The sequence below is a fragment of the Tupaia chinensis genome, unplaced genomic scaffold (genome assembly GCF_000334495.1).
Source record: "Tupaia chinensis unplaced genomic scaffold, TupChi_1.0 Scaffold000097_1, whole genome shotgun sequence".
Lineage (NCBI taxonomy): Eukaryota > Metazoa > Chordata > Mammalia > Scandentia > Tupaiidae > Tupaia > Tupaia belangeri.
Genome location: NW_006159559.1, coordinates 4,891,981 through 4,898,203, shown reverse-complemented (window position 1 = coordinate 4,898,203; position 6,223 = coordinate 4,891,981). Strand labels below are relative to the sequence as shown.

The window sequence follows — 6,223 nt, the reverse complement described above, 5'->3', positions numbered from 1 at the left end:
CACCTTTCTTTCCCCCGTTCCCCTCCCCCCCCCCCCACACACACACCTTTCTGTGTCACTCTCTGCTCAAATTTAAATAAATAAGACAATGATGAATAAAATTAAATAATTCTTTAAATAAAAAATGAGGAAACAATATCCATTCCTACGGTTCCTGCATCCAACTTTCAACCCCATGATTTAGTCACTTCATTTTAGAATAATGCATTCAGCTGTTTCCATGTCACCCACTGACTTACCCTGAACAGTGAATAAGGAGATCTGGTATTAACTAAGGTGGCTTTGCCATTGGTTAAAGGAACATGGAGAGCTGATCGTTAGTGCCTCTGACCCTTTGCAACAAATACAGTTTCTTCTTAGGATCAAGTTGCTTTGAATTATAATTTATTAAAATTCAAATATGTGAACTAGCTTTGTTGGGGCTAGAGTTTTGAGTTATTACCTGCATAGTGATTGATCACAATTTGTGAGGGTCCAAAATATCAATCTTCCTTTTTTGCTTCCTTCTTTTCTCTCTCTCTCTCTCTTGCTTCTTTCTCTCTTTTAAGTAAACATCTTATCCTGGAACTATGTAACAGGTAAGAAATATGAAAAATGATTGGAAATTCAGTGGCATTTGTGGAATTGTGAGGATGATCTACTGATGGCAAAGGCAGTAACACAAAGACTTGAATTGGCAAGACACAGCAAGTCACAACTGGTAGGGGATGACCAATTCAGAAATTTAACTGTGTCATGTTTGGATAATCTAATGCAGATACTGGCACAAGTTTTGTTTTAGTGTACTTTATTTGATGTGTTCTACTTGATTGTAATAAAAGTCCAATCTCCTAGTATAATAAAATGTACTCAAATAAGTTGTGAGCATTTATTAGCGAGAAGTGATCAAAAACAAAAACAAAGTGGCACTGGCCCCAGATGAAAGCAAAATGGACTGGGCTAAACATGAAGGGAGTCAGGTAGCTGTATAAGAAGCCACAGCAGGGACCAGCAGATGGAATAACGGTTATGTTGCTGGACTCTTACCCACATAGTTGACTGTGTTTTGAGTCCTAGACCTGGCAGCTTAAAACTCATGCTGGGTGTGTGTGCCTATATACCCAAAATCCTGAGAGGAGAATGGATTAGGAGAGGAGGAGAAGGGATTAGGCATGGCCATCCCCCTGGAGGGGTGATATCTCACTTTCTGCCTCTTTGTCTCTGTCCCTCTGGTGAGGATATGTGCCCAATACCAAAAATCTCTGTTAAAAAGAAAGAAAAAAGAAGTCACAGCAGAAACTAGAAACTGGGGGACCCTATGTCTGCAAAGAACATGATGCTTGTCAGTGAAACACCACATTTGTCCTCAGATTTTGGAAGAATAATTTACACTTCAAAAGCAAATTTATGGTCAGCACTTTTGAATAGGTGTGCAAAAGCATTTAATTTTAAGAAGAGTATGGTTATATCTGTAGGTTTGTGAATGTTGACTTGAGTCCCTGATATATCATTTCTGCTATATCTTAATGTCCACTTGATGATATGAAATGTTGCTGTCACGGAGGCTTTTGTGAGAATGCCCTGAAGGAAGAAACAGTGTTCTTCATGGTGGGTTCTCCATGGATGAACACTGACATCTTAAATTTCTGAAGACCTTAAAGGAATTGATAGCAGACTGTCCCTTTATCCTCATAAGCATGTTAGTTTTCAGATCACACACCTTGATTTCTGATCTGGGATATACAATAAATGTACTTACATGTCTTAAGAATATAATGACAAACATCTTATGTATTTATTATTGTAGAATTTCAGTAAGTAGTAACGTAACATTCTCAAAAATCTCTATGAAATATTTTTATTTTACATCCTATGCATGCAAGCATAATTTGAAATCTAAAGTTGATTAGTTTCATACATTACTTTGTTACAAAAACAGAGTAGAGACAAAGACTGGAGGATATAAAAGCACTGAAGATTGTTATAGACACTAGGGACAAAGTGGAGGGACAGTGAGAGAGGGGAATAGTTCAGGAAAAGAAATTTAGGGAAGAAAACTAGAGAGGTAAGACATTTGTGGGACACAGATACTGTTTGTTATCTGTTGATGATGACATGTATAGGTTTTTTTTTTTTTTGGCTATAGGGCGCGTGGGTTCGAGAGAGACAGAAAGACGGAAAGTGAGAAATCGCACCCCAGGGGGGATGGCCACGCTGCAATCCCTTCTTTATTCTCCTCTTGGGATCTTGGGCACACATGCACACACACCTGGTGTGAGTTTAAGCCATCAGGTCTGGGACTCGAACTGTGGTGGACTACATGGGAGTTCAGTGACATAGCCATTACGCTAACTGCTGGTCCCTAGTATTCTTAACTGGGCTGGTTCGAGGTGTATATTATGCTGGGTAAAATTTCTTTACAGTCTAAACGATGTATAGGAGTTGAATATATAAATAATAATAGTAATAATAATAATAATAGAGTAGTGGTAGAAGCTTCTGAAGTACTCCCAGTAGCACTGAAAAATAAACAAAAGAGAGAAGAATTAAATATGCAATAAAAGACCATTAATCACATGTAACTGGGGCTTCAGAAAAATGAGTCATCAAACGATCATTGAAAAATTTATGAGTATATATACTAAAACTTTAAAGTTGACCGTATTCCAACTGAAACTGTTATCCTCCTGAGTAAAAAGAGAATTTTTATTGGAGACACACAGGACATAATTAAGCTATTTAATCTAGATTATTTGCTAGGTGATTTTTAGGTAACCATAGTGACCAGACCTAAAGGATTTATAAAAGGTGTCTATTGCACTAGATTGATTCTACAGTCATTTATCTGTATTAATGAATAGGAAATGAGAAAGAGGATGTATGAAAGAGCAAATAATCTCAGGGGGAACATGAGGGGCAATATCAGCACATAGGTGCACATATGCTAACCTTTCAGTTTAACGGTGCTGTCCAGCACCTCTTTCTGTCACGCCCCTCATACTGCAGCTCACAAGGGGTCATGCACGACATTAGGAGCTGACAGAAGAAAGCTACTTGGGCTTTAGCAAAGTAGTATGCGTGGTTTGTAAAGCCACCGGTTAACTGGATCAATACAGACATTCAAAATCTATAATGAAAGTTCTGGAGTAAATGTTTTGGTCAAATTGATCTTCCATTAAATTTGGAAGACAACTAAAATTTCCATTTACTCTATTAAAAACAAAAAGTTTAACCAGACATCTGGCTGTTAAATATCATGTAGATAAAACACCTAAATAATTAGTTTATTTTTCATTTTTTCATTCGAGTTTGCTATCTTTAGACACTAAGTGGATTACGAATTAGTCATGCTAACTCAATTTCTTTGATCTATGAAGAAAGTATGACTCAAAATAATGACCTATCTGATATGGAAAGGGTAATTACTTTTAGGTCAGAAATATTTTACATCATCTCTATGCTTTGTCTACAATTATAATATCTAAAATAAAATGCTGGGGCCAGATGGTGGTACAATGGTGATGCAACATTGTGAGGCTGATCCAAATGGGAGGTTTTGGGTTCACATCTGGAGACCTCTCCAAACATTCCAGATGCATTTGTACCCATGCTCTGGGATTGACTGAGACTGGGGGTAGATCATGACATCAAGGCACTGTTGAGAATACCTATCTCTGTCTCTCTCTGTCTCTATTTCCCTTGCTCATAGAAGAAGGAAATACATTTTAAAAACAGTAAGGCTGAAAAAGTAAAATAAAATACACCATAATACAATGCATAAATATAATTAAAATGTAATCTGCCTTCTGCAGCAGCTACAAATTCATATAGCACTTAAATAATTTCTGACTTTAGTAAATAAGAATGGTATTAGCTGAATGGGTATATACCATTTTTTTAAAAAACCTCTTTAGAATATTAGAAGTTCACATAAAAGAAATCAACCATTAGTGACCAATAATTTATTTATTTTTTTTTTAGTTTTGCTTTTGGGTGTATGTATTCACCAGAGAGAGATGGAGTGAGAGAGAGGGAAAGTGAGAATCACTCCCCATGAGGGATGGCCACACCACAATCTGTTCTCCTCCAGTCTCCTCTTGGGATTTTGGGCACACATGCCTACATGCCTGGCATCATTTTCAAGCCACTGGGTTCAGGACTTGAGCTGCATAGTCAGCTATGTGGAATCCAGCACTTTAATATCCATGTCACCTGCTTGTGGCCAATAAATGAATCAATATAAGTACCAGGTAATTATTAGGTGAAAATAGAAGAGAACTTTAAAAAGTTTACAGAAAAATGCAATTAAAGTATGAGTTTATTTTGGTACATTTTCTTTTAAATCCTTGCATAGTTTTTCATAATATACATTTTCCATAAATATTTTGAAGGCTCTTCATATCAATATGAGCTGAACACATCCATAGAATAGAAGATGGTCTTATTTTTTACAACATTTAAACATTTTTGGCCAGATTCCTTTTAGAAAAGAGGAATAATTTTTTATATCCCTCCCCCTTAAATGCTTTATATAGCTTTACAGATTCCAAAGTAAACATCAATATTTTCTTTAAAGCAGTTAAATATCTTATAGCATGAATTTACAGAAGGAGAAAAATTGTAATACAAATATTATAGTTTACTTATTCATATTTGGTAGTTTTTAAAATACTGGAGATGTATTTCTAGTTTGTATTTTGCCAAATGAACATAAGTTTTAAATGTCTCTTTTGTTTAGGGTAACAGTCTGGCCCGTGGACTTGCAACATGGATTGAAATGACAAGCATTTCATCGAGATGTCAAAACAGGAAGAAATTCTGGCATAATTAGCATTGATAATAGCACAACTAATTACTGGCTAGTTTTTCTGATGAAGAGTTCTATTAAAGGAGAATCTATACTATGTTTGGTTTTAGGAGTGATGGTATAGGTCTACCAACCATATTTGTTACTTGAATATTGAATTTCCTGAACTCACTGCTCTGTGATGATAGTTACTTTTATGTAGTCATATACTTCAAATGAATACAACTAGAAACAACACCTTAGAAAATTACTCTTACAAGATGCTTAACAGTAAAGTAGTGAAGCTTTATAAGATGTTCATAGGTGAGAATATAGCCCACACAAATAAGTCTTTGTATAGCTAGAAGATCTCTTCAAATTTAGTTATTTGTTACTGATCATTTAAATCCACTTATACAGATGTAAGATTTAACAGTGTGGTCCTAAGAAGTGGTTCTGGTTCATAACTGAGGACTGCTGAGTCTAACTTTAACTTTTTCATAACTAGCTGAATAAATGTGGGGAAAACCACCTAGCCTTTCTACATCTTTAAAAATAGAACTGGGGCAGGCTCTGTGGCACAAAGGTAATGCACTGCTCAAGAGAAACCAGATCTGACATGGTGACTATGGTTTGAATCCCTGTACTAGGAATGTGGATGAGTGCCCACAATCTAATGGGCAGGAGGACTAGAGGAAGCAGATCACAGTGTGACCATCCCCTTGGAGGGGGCTCATCTCTCTCTCTCTCTCGTGCTCATGTGTGCATGCATACACGATCATAATCAAAATAAAATAAAGAAAAGAAACAAGAATAAAACTGTCCACTGGTCAAAACAGGTTTAAAGAGTAAACAAGGGACTATGAAATAAAAAATGAGAAAAGTTTAAAACCATGAAAGTTAATTTATAGATTACTAATAACCACACTGGCAATAAATTGCTTATTTGTTCCTAAACTTAGCCTAGAGATTGTAGAACTTAGGATGTTGCTGGTCTTTTGTAAGCCCCAAATAAACTTTCATTATTTCCCTAAAAACACAGAAAAGACATTTCGCAGGCAGCATTTCCTTGTAAAAACAGATCATTTATAATAATTTCCCAAATGAGTTTTAATTTTTACATGGAGCATTTCACTCAGTTGCTGTGTTGCTTACACGAACTGGGCAGCAGAGATTTCCAGTTTACTATCCATGAAAACATCTGCATGGGCATTGTTGGAGAAGGATACCCTACTCCAGCAGTCTCAGAAATTGTAGAATTTGCTCTACAAGGCAGCAAATGATGGATGGAGAGGACTCCGGACACTTCTGTGGAAAGGGTCAAAGAACAGAACTTGTGGAAGGTGAACAATCAATGGAGAGTGGAAAGGGCTGGTTTGGAAAGACCAAGAGCAAGACATGAATATGGGGGAAACTAGCTAGAGTGCCATGAGAGAGGGAGGCTTAGTAGCAGTTTTC

At 36.5% G+C, this 6,223-nt stretch overlaps 1 long non-coding RNA gene across 2 annotated transcripts in view; it reads left to right on the top strand.

The window, feature by feature from the left end:
* Positions 1–5,750, top strand: part of LOC102481206 (uncharacterized) — a 27,934-nt gene extending 22,184 nt beyond the window's left edge. For both annotated transcript variants that reach the window (XR_333806.2, XR_003548541.1), the window contains one exon: positions 4,718–5,750. This is a non-coding gene — a long non-coding RNA (uncharacterized LOC102481206). The remainder of the gene's footprint in view (positions 1–4,717) is intronic.
* The last annotated feature ends 473 nt before the right edge of the window (positions 5,751–6,223 follow it).